At 34.8% G+C, this 15,514-nt stretch overlaps 2 long non-coding RNA genes across 2 annotated transcripts in view; one reads left to right on the top strand and one right to left on the bottom strand.

Annotated features, from left to right (window-relative positions):
• The window catches only part of LOC128249957 (uncharacterized), a 53,757-nt gene extending 42,721 nt beyond the window's left edge, over positions 1-11,036 (top strand). Inside the window, exons 2-3 of the long non-coding RNA XR_008266104.2 lie at positions 9,570-9,793; positions 9,959-11,036. This is a non-coding gene — a long non-coding RNA (uncharacterized LOC128249957). The remainder of the gene's footprint in view (positions 1-9,569; positions 9,794-9,958) is intronic.
• LOC149137846 (uncharacterized) overlaps positions 1-11,881 on the bottom strand; it is a 30,467-nt gene extending 18,586 nt beyond the window's left edge. Inside the window, exon 1 of the long non-coding RNA XR_016240638.1 lies at positions 11,511-11,881. This is a non-coding gene — a long non-coding RNA (uncharacterized LOC149137846). The remainder of the gene's footprint in view (positions 1-11,510) is intronic.
• Positions 11,882-15,514: the final 3,633 nt, after the last annotated feature.

Below are 15,514 nucleotides of genomic sequence, written 5' to 3'. Positions count from 1 at the left end.
TGTCCGTTCACCAAATCCACTGACAGGGCTTTAATCGGCCCGAAGCTATAGTAGAAGACACTTACCCAAGGTGGCACGCAATGGGCCTGAGGCTGTGCTGAGGGCCCGCCATGAACTTTTGTCGAACGAAATGACCACAGTACTTGTTTTTAAAGCCTGATACTTAACCTCTCGGTCTCAAGCACACCAATATCAGTTGTCAAGCAGTGGTTGTGAGACAAGCAGAAACACAAAGACACACACACCCACATACACACATATCTATACAACGGGTTTCTTTCAGTTTCCGTCTACCAAATCTTCTCACAAGGCCGTCGTCGGCTAGCAGTTTTGACAGAAGACACTAGCCAAAGCTGCCACGCAGTTTGACTGAACCCGGAACCATGTGGTTGGGAAGCAAGCATCTTACCACACAGCCACGTCTGCGCCTATACATATATATATATATGTGTGTGTGTGTGTGTGTGTGTGCGTGTGTGGTATTTGAAAACCATAATCCGCACAAATAAATTCTAAAGTTATAGAAAAGGAGCGTTTGCTATATGCATAAAATCAACGAACATTTGCTAAACAACGGACTCAGTATAATTCTAGGTTTTAATATTTATTATAATGTTATTGAGATGGATTTCGAAATTTCTCTGAGTAAAATTTTGAATTATAATTAAGCCGAATAAGTTAAATGAAGTTTTTGATTTATTGTATGAAACGAAAACATAAAAGTAATGCTTTATATATTGTTAAACAAGATGAAGCAGCAAAGAATCTAAACAAACCGTGTACCCAGCGCGATAGTCATGTATGCGTGTGTGTGTGTGTGTGTGTGTGTGTGTGCGGGCGCGTATGTACATATGTAACTATACATACATAAATACGTGCATACACGCGCGTGCGCGCACACAGATTCATATATTTATATACTTGTGTGTGTGTGTGTGTGTGTGTGTGTGTGTGTGTGTGCTTGTGTAGATTAATAGGGATCCATTTAAGAGATCTAGGCAGATCAAAGCGAAGCACACCACATTTGATGGATAGACAGTATGACATAAATCAACAGATAAACAATCCATACAGTCAGCGAGGAGGCATCAACAGATTAAAGTTCACTGGGATTTGATAATCCGCACATCCAGACGTAAAATCCAAAAATAGAGTGAAATTTTCAGCGTGGCGTAATATAATAATAATGACAAACGAATTGATTATACGCTATATCTACAAATGTGTTATAAGAAGATTTTATTGTGACGTAACATCGTATGGGCGTGCAATATTTATAAGGTTTGGTAATATATTGCATTTAGTAACATATGTTACCCTGTTCTTTGACTTAGTAGTATACCAGTAATTACTTGTCTATTATGGTATAACCTGAAAATGTGCGTATAACCTTAAATGCAACGTATAGCATAATCATATAGATTTTGAACGTTATATATATCTGCCTGTACAATGTTACGTCGCAATAAAATATCTTAATGAAACATTTATAGATCTACCATATTTTCCATTCATCTTTCTATATATGTATACGAAGTCTGATCAAAAAGTAACGAAACTGAGAAAACTATCAATTCAGCATTTTATCTCCTTTGAAGTCGACTCCTTCTGAAGCCACGTAATTTATCCGGCATCGATTCCACTGATGGAAGCATTCCTGGAATTCCTTTTTTGGGATAGTGAGCAACTGCCTGGTCGCATTGTCTTGGATTTCCTCGACGTCTTAAATATTGCTTCTATCAAGTGGGATTTGACTTTTCGAAAAAGGCAAAACGTCGCTAGGGGCACGATCAGGGGAATAGGGTGGTTGTCGGACCTAGGAAATGTTGAGTTTGGCTGAAAGCTTCAACACAAGCTGCACTGAATGGGCATGTACGCTGTCGTGGTGGAGTTACTACTGGTATGACACATGCTATTCTGTCCTTTTCCGATGAACAGCGTCCCGCAAACGCCGCAACACATCATGGTAATACTTCTTGTTTTCTGTCTGACTAGGGGGATATACCATGGTGAACAGTGCCTTAGTAGTCGAAGAAAACTGTTAACAATGTCTTCACATTGTTTCAACTCATTCGTCTTTCTTTGTGCCGGAGAGGCTGGAGTCTTACACAGTAAATACTAAGACTTAGTCTCCAGGTCATGGCTATGGATCCGCGATTCGCCACTCGTTATGACCATTTTCAAAAAGTTTTCGCCTTCCTTGTCACTATCAGGTAGATCTTGCGCGGTTGAAATGCGACCTTCCTTTTGCTCAACTGAAAGCACTTTCGGGACAAACTTGGCAGACATATGTCTCATATCCAATTCTTCAATGACAATTGACTGAACTGTATCGTAGCTTATGTTCATATACACCGACAACACATGCACGGGGAATTGACGGTCTTTTCAAACAGCTTCACGGACATCTGCGATGGTTCATTAGTTCTTCTGGTTGCTGGTCTCTCAGAACGCATCTCACTGTATACATTCTGTCGGTCATCTTGGATATGTTTTAACCACTCCTACACTCGTGTCCTGCTCATACACTTGTCTCTATACAGTTTCTGTGACTTTGCATAGATCTCTGAGGAGTTATCACCAGCCTTTTAGCAAAAATTGCAATGATAAACGCGTTATTTGAACGTGCTTATAAGAGAATTCTCTGAGAACAGGATGCGATAGAGTTCTTCGTTACAGAGCGGGCGAGAAGATTTACCTTTATCATATGGAAAGGAGCTAGATAGAATATTCCAAATCAAATTGTTTATTATGTTCCTTCAGAGACCAAATTAATTTAGTAAGCCCAATATTGTTGCGTTTATTAATATGTCTAAATGTAGAGTAATGGTTAGATATTCTTTTGGACAACTGAAATGAAGAACTACCTATGTGAAAAAGACGTTTGTTTATTGATGTAAAATTACTTCCGTTTCTGACTCCATTTCTTTATTTAACTGTTATACAAAACATTTCACTAAACCCTCGAATTTCTACCTTTATAAGTAGTCTGTAACATTCTTGGTACTTATGTGAAATTTTTGCTTTCCTGGTAACTATTTATTTTTACCGTGTTATTTGTACACATTGAAAAAATACGCATACATTTACAATACATATATACAATTCGTTCCATGACTTTGCTAATATGTGAAGTTAGAGAGATGGGCCTGTAGTTTCCAGCCTCTGCTCTGCTTCCACCTTTATGGATAGGACATATGGTGCCTTCCTTCAGCTTTTTGGGAAGTTTACCATTTGCAAGGAAACTCTGGAAGAGTATCCGGAGTGGTCCTGCTAATTCTTGTTTACACGACTTTAAGAGGACAGCTGGGAAACCATCGGGGCCAGTTGCCGAATTTGAGCTCATTTCATTTATGGCAGCTATCACATCTTCCTCTTCAATGTCGATGTAGGTAATGGATGCAGTCCCCTTCTGCTGAGTGCTATTGTCAAAGAAATCAGCTGGGTTCTTTATCTGCATGTGACTCAGAGGAGAGGTGAAGACACTCTTGAATTGTGTACTGAGCACTTCACTTATCCATGTGGGATCTGCAGTCAGTGAGCCATTAGGCAGGAACAGGGGTCCTATCTTATACTGCACCGTAGCAGTCTCCTTTGCAAATCTATAGAAAGCCTTGGGGTTTGTTTTTATGCTTTCTACTGCTCTCTTTTCCTTCTCTGCTCTCTCCTTTTCATGGGAGAGTTTAATTTTGTTTTCTATTTCTAACAGTGTTAGTTTTAATTTAGCCCTTTTCCTATCCTCCAGTTCTCTATTTAACTGGTTTGAGACCTTTGTTCTGTGTCTCATAAGGATTTTCCTGTCTCTAGGAATTCTATTGGCATGTTTGCTGGTCTTTCTATATGGCACGTATTTGGTGCATATGTCTTGTATGGTTGACATAAAATGACTTAGTTTGAGGTCATTGTCTTGTATAGAAAGGCTGTCGTGCCAGTTTTGATTTCGAATCTCTCTGCGAATTGACTTCCAGTCCGCCCCGTGGAAATTCAGGTTGGATATTGCTTGAGTCCTCCTGGTGGGGTGGGTGTCAGTGGGTTGTCTAGGACCATACATAGTTAATTCTATAATGTTATGATCTGAGAGAGACGTGGGCGTTATTTTCACATTATGGATTAGGCTCACATATATATATATGGACATATAAATACACATATATATATATACATATATATACGCATATATATATACATATATATATATACATATATACATATATACATAGATATATATATATATATACATATATATATACATATATGCACCCCCACACATACACACACCCACACACACATATTTATATGTACAAATATTGCAGATAATCTCGTGTTTTATGGAGATAGACGGAACTAAGTCTGCCTAAAAGCATTTATTTATTTACTTTTTACCATGTTTACAACCGGTGTCGGAGAATATCTTTAGCTTCTTTGAATTCATGTAAGCATTCTCCATCGTGAAAATTTTGTCTGAACGTTACATCCAACAGTTGTGAATATACTTGTTAAATTGATATATAATAATGTATGGCTCTCTAATAGTAAAGAGAGATAAATGATGTGGTATTTAAATAAATTAGACGCAATTTGAGTTTAAACAGATATACAACGAGCTAAGATTGAGAAGCCATACTGTTCATTTAACTTATATTTATGTATGTATATTACATATATGCATACATACATACATATATACACACATACACGCAAAGACAAACTTCTGCATAGTTATTGTGCATAAGCCTACAAGGCATTAGTGATATGTATGTATATATGTATGTATGTATGTATGTATGTACGGGATCATATATGTAAATATACATGTATATATATATATGCATATCTATCTATCCCTCTATCCATCTATCTATATATTCATGCATATATATGTACATACATACATACATACATACATACATACATACATACATACGTACATATATGCATGCATGCGTACCTACGTACGTACACGTTCTATGTAAAAGGAAGTGTTTGTACAAAATGCTGAGGTCGTATTAAATTCGAGATCGCATTGTACTTCAGTATACGCGGTAAATGAGCTGAGAAAACAACCTACATTGTACTTTTACCAAGTTTATCTTCAGACTATCCTGGGTTAAGCCAACCTATACTCAAAGTCATTTCAACAGTAATCACATCCTGTCACATTACCTGTGATATGAGCAGTATTCAACTTCTATTTTGTGCTGGCGTTGCGAGCATATAAAACCTTCTCTTCTGATTCACTTATAAAGCAATTATTTTAAAATCCAAGTCAGATCTGACCAAGAAGACCGACCATTAACACGCCTGCCGTGATCACGCTGTCTTTCTTAGGTGGTGTGTATTTAAAGACTACGTTACTGAATGCGTCCTGTATTCTGAGGTGGTATGTACTATGTGATATGAGCGAAAATTTAGCATTTGATTTTAATAGTTTCAGTGATCACGTAGAGGCCTTTTTGTTTGCTTGTACTAGGGGGTGCTGAAAAGTTTCTGGCTTTAAGGGTATCCTGAAAGACTTGGTTGACGGCCCGACTTCTCGAGCTCGTTTACAGGGCTTGGAAAAACTAAAGGACCGCTGTAATAAGTGTGTTTTTTCTGAAAGGAGAATATGTTGCATAAATTTATAATTAACTGGTCCCCCAAATGTTTTCTTTTATCCAAAGTTAGCAACGTTTCAGCACCCCTCTCGTATATATGAGAGCTACTTCCTTCTTGAGTTCTCCAGAAAAGCAACGAGTAAATGAACTGACACGCAACAAAGCTCGATAACTTATTTACTTGATATTTTGTTTTTACTAATGCTTGCATTATAATGGTAATTTCAAATTTTGACACAAGACCAGCAATTGTAAGGAAAGGTGCTTGGTTGATTACATTGACCCCAGTACTGGAGTGGTATTTTATTTCATCGACTCTGTAAGGATAAAAGGCAATGTTGTCTTTAGCTGGATTTGAACTCAGAACGTAATGAGACGAAAAAACTTTTCGTCCGATGCGCTAAAGATCCTGTCAGCTCGCTGCCTATTTAATTGCATTGTGATGATAATTTCAAATATAGATTCAAAATGATAACTGTCAGGTGAGAAATGCATTCGATTACACCGATTACAACACTTGACTGGCTTTAGGTTTTTAGAGGGGGAAATGACAACATGGATTCCATAGTCCAGAACGTTGAGGGCATACATTGCAATACAAAATAGGTCTGATGCTGCATCACTTCATCCAATCAAACACCATTCAAATTTTTCTTTTAAACTATGGCACAAGATCAGAAAATTTGTGCGAGTAGGGTTGGCTTAACGTTCTTTAAATATATTACTAGTATAAATTTGAATGACTTTCCAGCAGAAATTCAACATGGAGCACAAAGGGTGAAAACAGTAAGAATCAGAACTATTGTATTCCATTAAAACTATGCAAACTGCAGCTACTGCTCCTGCTGCAAGTGCTACTGTTGCTGCTGCTCCTGCTGCAGGTGCTACTACTACAGCTACTATATTATTAGAACTTCAATCATTATGATTGTATCATTATAATTACATTGTTATGACTTCCTCATTAGAAAATGTATGTCACATTACGACCATAATCGTTTACAACGTTTTCTTCGAACGTATATAAGTCTTCTATATGACAACATAACATTACAAACTCAATCTCAGCGAGTGAGTTTTTCAATAATATAAGTTCTTTTATTAGAATACTTTTCCATTCACCAGTTTATCTACAAGTATATCTACACTTCTATGGATTTAGAATGATACAAAGTCGATATATAGTTCTAGTAACTTGTTTCTGTTTTTTATTCACTCACCAGTATTCTATGTATTTTTGTGTATACATTTTTTCGTTTTTATATTTTACCCATAATTCTTTTGAAAAGTCTATTATAGCCAGTAGAGAAAAGATCTATAAAGAAATCTTGAAGAATCTTTAGATTCTATAGAAATTTGGTAAAGAACAGATTCAATAGAATCTTCAAAATCTCGGACTGGAATAATCCGCAGCCCCACCATGCAGATTTCTTTTTCTTTTTAAATGTTTATCGTATTTATTCTGCTTTTTTCTTCATATCTTTTAGCTGCCATATTTGGGAAAGAGATTTTGCTGATTTTTCTTCTTGCTATTTTTCATTCTTCTTCTCGCGATTATTATTATTATTATTATTATTATTATTATTATTATTATTATTATTATTATTATTTTCATTATTATTATTAACAATAATGATAATAAAAATTATCATCATCATCATCACCACTGTGTTCATCATCATCGTAATGATAATGATCATCATCATCATTATTTCTGCTACGGAAACATCATTCACGATTTAGAAAACCTGCTTGGCAGTCAGTGTGGAGGTGAACAATAAATTAATAATAAAAGAATCAGATAATATAAAACTATATATATATATATATATATATATATATATATATATATGTATACATATATATATATATATATATATATATATATATATATATATATATATATATATATATATATATATATATATATATATATATATATATATATATATATATATATATATATGTATACATATATATATATATATATATATATATATATATATATATATATATATATATATATATATATATATAAATGAGAAATATCTTTAAAAAATTTTAAATACAAGATATATGTGTGCCTGTGTGTAAGCATGTATGTATGCAAAGGCTCACGCATATATGCATGTATATGCGAGCACACATTTACATAAATATTTATACATACATACATACATTTACATATATACATACGTATGTATATGTATATTTGTATATACACACACACACATATATATTATATACAAAACTATATATAATATATACACGTATAAACGCATATATATGAATATTCATATATACAATATATAGATTTATAAATAGATATGTGCATGTATGAATTTACACATGCTTATATATATATATATACATATATATATATGCAGGTATATATAAAATATATACACACAAACGCACTCATCCACAAACACGCGTGTATGCAGCTAGAGAGAGAGGGGGGGAGAAATAGGGGAGAGAGAGAAATAGATAGATATGTAGTTAGATAAATAAATAGATCTGTATATAGATAGGTAGATAGAGGAATAGACATAAAAATATATACGTATAAGGAATACATAAAATGAACAAAATATAAAATATTACTCACTAAAAAATAAGAATAAGTAAATGAAAGAATAAATAAATGAACGAGTAAAAGAAAGAAACAGAAGGAAAAATCATAAAGAAACAAGGAAACAAATAAATCAAGAAGGAAAAGAGGAAAAACGAATTCGAACGGAAAGCAGTTTTTGTGTTACATCAGTTGTCATCTACTCAGATGACCAGTTTCGGATTCTTACGGACAGCAGACTCACACCTCGAATTGCATGCATACATTATAACCCCCCATTTCACCTTCCCATCTTTTTATAATCACTATTTTCCTCTCCAGTCTCTCTCTTTCTCTCTCTCTCTCTCTCTCTCTCTCTCTCTCTCTCTCTTTCTCTCTCTCTCTCTCTCTCTCTCTCTCTCTATCTATCTATCTATCTATCTATCTGTCTATCTATCTCTTGACTGCTATTAAGCATAATAAAAGATAGCAAACGGCAAGGGCCAGCTAAGGAGAATTCGTTTATTGCATACTATAATATACCATAAGCACAAAAATGATCTCAGCATTGGGCAATTGGAATTATTTACTACAGGCATAAGAAAACACGCTCCCGCTAAATGCCAATACAATTTTATGCAATTTGAAATGCCTGCTATAGACTTCCACGAATCTATTCAATACCCTGCTTTCTCTCTCTCTCTCTCCCTCTCTCTCTCTCTCTCTCTCTCTCTCTCTCTCTCTCCCTCTCTCTTTTTCACTCCCCCCACACGCATATACATATCTATATTTATAGATATATGTGCGCATACAAGTATATATGTTTGTGTATATATTCTTGATTGTTGTATTTGTTATGACATCATCCTTTATTTTTTGGCCCCTTTTTTTCCTTCCTTACCACCTCGTCATCCACATATATTTCCATACATCACCCCTTTACAATACTTATCACCAACACTGTCGCCTTCACACTTCCCCTCCTCCCCCTTCTCCTCCTTCACTACTTCTTCCTTCTCTCTATTATATATATATATATATATATATATATATATATATATATATATAAAAATATATATATTTATACGATATATATATGCCATCATATTTATGTGTATATGTATATATATCATATATATAACACACACATACACTATATATATATATTTCAAGTTAAAGAGCTGACAGCAATTCAACAGTGAAAAAACTTACGTTTTGCCTCTACACTCTATGACCAATATAGAACTCATATATAAAGAATGCAGTTTATTGTTGTTGTTCTGGATGTTTTTTGTTAAGTCCCAAATGGACTCCAACTAAGTAAAACTATGACTCACTCATTCTTTTATTGTTTTTTTGTTGTTTTTTTGCTTTTTATTCGGGCAAAGATCTTCATTAGCTAAAGTGTTTTTACTTTTTTTCAGATTTTAATGGTGCGATATGATTTGAGAGTGTGAGCCACAAAGAATTTTTAACCAATTGAAATTATAAGCGTAATGTGAACAAAATTCAGTAGATTTATACACTAAACTAAATGATACAAGTGAATTGTCATCAGAATGATCGCTGGTAGCAACTTGGAAAAGGATTTCAGCATCATTGCGCCTCCTCGGAGAAGCATAATCAGCACAAAGTTCCTGATTGCAGAGTAATGTACAGAGTTTACAGTATCTATCTATCTATCTATCTATCTATCTATCTATCTATCTATCTATCTATCTACATTTGGAATCACTTTCTACTGTGTCTAAATATCTCAACACTAATGTTTGTCATCCCTGTAACAACTCAATTTCACATTGAATCTTTGCAGAACTTTACGTATGAAACTGAACTTATCCCACAATTATGCACAGAGAAAAGGCGAGATCGAAGACCTCGTGGGACAAAATCTGCACATACCATCATGCGCAAGCTATGGGAAAATATACGCATGCACGCACAGCGAGGAAGCTTTTGTTCGACCAATTTTCAACAACTGTTGGCCAATGTTATTGTATATCATGTTTTGATTTCTGTTTTCAATAAACACCGTATTTCATTAAATAATTAAATGTAAACTTTGTTAATATAAATCTTGTTATTCTAAACATTTTCATCTAACTTTTAAAACGTTATTCTATAATAACCCTTTCTGCTATAGGCATAAGACTTGAAATTGAAGAGGTGGCGGGTGCTGGTCGATTACATCGACCCCAGTGTTTCACTAGTACTTAATTTATTGATCCCGAAAGGATGAAAGGCAAAATCGGCCTCAGCGGAATTTGAACTCAAAACGTAAAGACGAACGAAATGCCGCTAAGTATTTGGCCCGGCGCGCTTACGATTCTGTCTACTCGCTGCTTTCAATAACAACAACAACAACAACAACAATACTAATAATGATAATAATCCTTTCTACTACAGGCACAAGGCCAGAAGTTTTTTTTAGGGGAGGAGACTAGTAGAAAACATCGACCCCAATGTTTCACTGGTACTTAATTAATCGAACCTGAAAAGATGAAAGGCAAAGTAGGCCTTGGTGGAATTTGAACTCAGAAGGTAAAGACGAACGAAATGCCACTAAACATTTTACCCGGTGTGCTAACGATTCAGCCAACTCGCTGCCTTCAATAATAATGATGATGATGATGATAATAATAATAATAATAATAATAATAATAATAATAATAATAATAATAATAATAATAATAATAATAATAATAATAATAATAATAATAAATATATATATATATATATGACATACAGAAAATTGCACCACTGGGCACAGCACACATCCTACGCAAAACACTTTCAATACAGTAACCATAAGAGCATCACAGCAAACCACAGCACATACCCAAGGCACACAGAGCTGCTCTCGGTAGTGAAGTGAAAGCACGTTATAAAAATTAAACTACTGAACAATAATAATAATAATAATGATCCTTTCTACTAAAGGTACAAGGCCTGCCATCTCGCCGCCTTAAATTATTGTATGATAATAATATCTCTATATGTGTAGCATTGCCCGCCGAAGCGAGCGACGCTGTACATCAAAAGATATTAAAATATTCCTAGGATTTCAATGCTTTAGACATCAGAGGCCTGTTTTTAACACTGGAGGTCACTATGATTGAGAAAATTACGTATTCCAGTTCTAAATATAAATTTATCGGCTGGTTGCTTAACTTCAAATTCAACTTTTATTGAATTCTAAATTTCTGTAAAGCAAAATAGGGTATAGAAAGTAATAAAACAAATTTTTACTTTTTAAATCATGAAAAAAAAAAAAATTAAACACAAAATTAACAGCTTCTAAAAATCACAGAAACTTGAAAACCATTTAAACTGTCTATGTTAAATTTAAAAGTACATATACTTACGTACAAAATAGCAACATAACAATTGAATAAAAGTTGAGTCAAAGACAGTAGAATCGTTAGCACGACGGGGAAAAACGCTTAGCGGCATTTCGTCTGTTTTTACGTTCTGAGTTCAAACTCCGCCGGCGTCGACTTTGTCTTTCATTCCTTTCAGGATTAAAATTAATAAAATAAGTATCAGCTGAGCACTGCAGGTCGATGTAATCCCCTTACTCCTTGCACCGAAAGCGGTGACTTTGTGCCAAACAGTGGGAAAGGGTGTCTATATTTTCTTGGGACTACGGAGGTCCTAAAAGAGCTAAATTATGTTACCAAGCCACAATCGTTCACGAGCGTAAGCCGGCTCCCATGTGTATATATATTTATGCACACACATATCATATAGTTATGTATGTTTATATATATCATATAATTATATATATATATATATATATATATATATATATATATATATGAACCGTTATTCACACACACACAGACACACACACGCACGCATACACACTCATTTATGTATATATACTTTTCAAAGTATGCGTATGCCTTTGTAGTTACGTGTATATGCATATTTTAGTACAAGATCCATCTTAAACGAAGTTGCACCAATGCATACTGAGACATACATAACAAGTTGGCAAGAAATCGTTATGGTGAGCGTTCTGGAATCAGACGACATATTCTCTGAACGCATGCATGCAATGATTTCAAATAAACGAATCCCGAAGTGGAATAAAAAAACATTTTATAGCTTGGTTTCCTTTTTTTTATCTTTGCAAACGGAGCAGTAAAACTTCAGTTTATTGTTCTTCTCCTCATTACACAGAATACAAATGGCCTAAGATTTGGAAGACTCTTCGAATTTCGTTCGAAATAAATATCATTCTGCATTTGCTCTTTTTGTGTATAATCTTTTAATTTGCTCCATCGACTAAGAATTAAAATCCCCTTAATGGATTATAATAAAACCGAGTTTTCGTGGGCCAGTACGAGCATTAGTAAATATTTTATTATGTATCTCTTTGTTCCTGACAGTATTATCTGGTAATCATAAGACGGCGAGGTGGTAAAATTGTTTGCACACTGGACGAAAGGCTTGGCGGCATATCGTCCATCTATACGTCCTGAGTTCAAATTCTGGCGAAGTTAACTTTGCCTTTTATCCTTTCATGGTTGATAAAATAAGTACCAGTCATGTACTGGAGTCAATGTTATCGACAAGCTTCCTCCTGCAAAGTTTCACGCCCTATGTTTAAAGTGGGAATCATTATTTAGTAATCACGGTTCTAATGATAAGTTTTCTCTAACAAACATATATTTTAGTTGTTGCTATATATATATATATATATATATATATATATCGCCAAATTTGCACACGTGGTCACACACACACACACACACACACTTATATATATCTTTGGGATCACCACTATTATCACCCCTTCTTCTTAGCTCTCTTGTGTGACCTCTCTGTCCGGCATTCGCTATGATAGATCGTTAGTCACCAAACCCTTTTCTATTTTCTCTCCCTGTTTAATTTTGTGTTCCTTTCTATCGAAGAGCGTAGGTTCGAAACATAAAAGACTTTCTCACTTCCCGAGCGTTAAACTAATACATCTGTTTGTTGTTTGCACACCTGTCTTCATCTTTTGTTTCTCTGTAAATTCTCACTATGTATATATCGCTTAGGCATTTCCACACTAATAACCTGGTGTAGAATTCATTATATATGTGCTTCTGAACGAAGCGTTACTTGAGTATAGGGGTGTAATAAGAAAAGAGATGGCAAAGGAATAAACGATTACTTATAAGCTTCATGATACACTAAACATTTCAGCTGTTTTCTTGATACACTAAGCAGTTCAACCTTATGCTAGCGCCTGCCATTCGAGCACCAACAAATTGACCTCTTTAAAATTGCTAGATACTCCATCTCTTCAGGGTCGCATTATTGCCATCACCAATACTACTATAATTTGTAATTTGTAATATGTTGTAATATGTTACAATATTTTATGAGACATCTTATGATGTGGTTTATTTATCCTGGATACCCTATTTGAAATGTGCATAGGTTTGGCTTATTGTGGTTGTTTCTGCTATTATAATTGTTGCTGCAATAAAGTATCTTCAATGCATCGATTTTGAGCTCTATCTTTTAAGAGACATATATATATATATATATACAAAAACTCACCTGTGAGCTTTTTGCTAAGACTGTTAACAGATACTAAATATTTTGTAAAATTTTGTTTTATAAAAGTATATATTTAATATATATATATATATATATATATATATATATATATATATATATATATATATATATATATATATATATACGTATATATATGTATATATGTATGTATGTATATATATATACACATGTATATCAGTATAGATAGTTAAGTAGATACACGTATATAATCATACGTACATATACATCACTCACACACAAACACAGACACATACACGCCCCTCCCCCCACACATATGTTCATGTGAAGGCTCATGGATCATTGATTAGTGTATTTAGCTCACGATCGTAAGGTCATGAGTTCAGTTCCCGGTGACGCGTTGCGTCTTTGAGCAAGACGCTTTATTTCACATTACTCGATATACATACATATATATCTGTAATGTGTGTGCATGTGTGTATGTGCGTGTGTGTGCGTGTGTGTGCATAACCGGTCGTTTAAAGTCTGTTGTGGAACGTTGTTGAACGTTGATATGTTCGCAGCCCAAATGGATCTAAGCAGGATTGCGCTCATAGATCTACGCAGGATTGCACCTAAGGACTCATGCTCTTCTTTCTATAACTTCGGAAATTTGAAGTATGAATTTTGTGCTTCTCTTTTCTTCTTTCTTGCCATCTCCTTATTCTTATTTCTTTATTTCCCACAAGGGGCTAAACGTAGAGGGGACAAACAAAGACAGACAAAGGGATTAAGTCGATTACATCGACCCCAGTGCGTAACTGGTACTTAATTTATCGAGCCCGAAAGGATGAAAGGCAAAGTCGACCTCGGCGGAATTTGAACTCAGAACGTAACGGCAGACGAAATACCGCTATGCATTTCGCCCGGCGTGCTAACGTTTCTGCCAGCTCGCCGCCATCTCCTTATTCTTTTACTCTCTTCCTCTATGTCATCATCGCATTAATATATACCATTCTCATTTAACTTATATTTTTACTCATTTGTCTCTGATGACGGAATATCCCATACTCGGGGATATCCCAGAAACAACCGTAAGACTGAATTTTTCCAATAATAATATTGTGTACGACTTGAGATGTCTATCTTGCCTTAATGTTTGATGTCCTGTTTAGCGATTATATATCCGCTGCATCGGAAATCTGCAATAACTCCATAACTACCGTCTCAGCTAAAACCTTGGAGCCCAAGTAATCCGTTACAGCACTTACCTAGCGTACCTAATCGGTTAGATCCTCTGTGAACTAAATCCGATACTCTCTCTCTCTCTCTCTCTCTCTCTCTCTCTCTCTATATATATATATATATATATATATATATATATATATATATATATATATATACCAGTTTGCTGTAGAAAAAAAATACTCGCTTACTGCAAAAGGCGTAAATACGCCATTATCAAGTTAGTGGTACGCCATCACGGACTCCTTGTCGCATTTTGGTAAACTGCAATGAAATTACCTTTAGCAGTTAAAATATGTCACAAGCTTATTTGAGGTGACCTAAAGTTTATATATATATATAGTTTATGTATATGAACGAGGGAGTACTGAAAATTTCTTGGCTTTAAGAGTATCGCGAAGGGCTTGGCTGGAAGTTCAAACTTCCGAGTTCTTTTACAGGGCTTTCAAAAACTGAAGGTCTGCTGCAATAAGTGTATGAATCTGAGAGGGAGATATGTTGAATAAAATCCAAATTAACTGACTCTCCGGTATTTTCTTTTACTCAAAGCACCCCCTCGAACATATAAACACCTACGCCTATATATACATATGTACATATTTATGCGCGT

Source organism: Octopus bimaculoides, chromosome 1 (genome assembly GCF_046866305.1).
Source record: "Octopus bimaculoides isolate indiv1 chromosome 1, ASM4686630v1, whole genome shotgun sequence".
Classification (NCBI taxonomy): Eukaryota; Metazoa; Mollusca; class Cephalopoda; order Octopoda; family Octopodidae; genus Octopus; species Octopus bimaculoides.
This window is presented reverse-complemented; position numbering and strand designations above follow the sequence as displayed.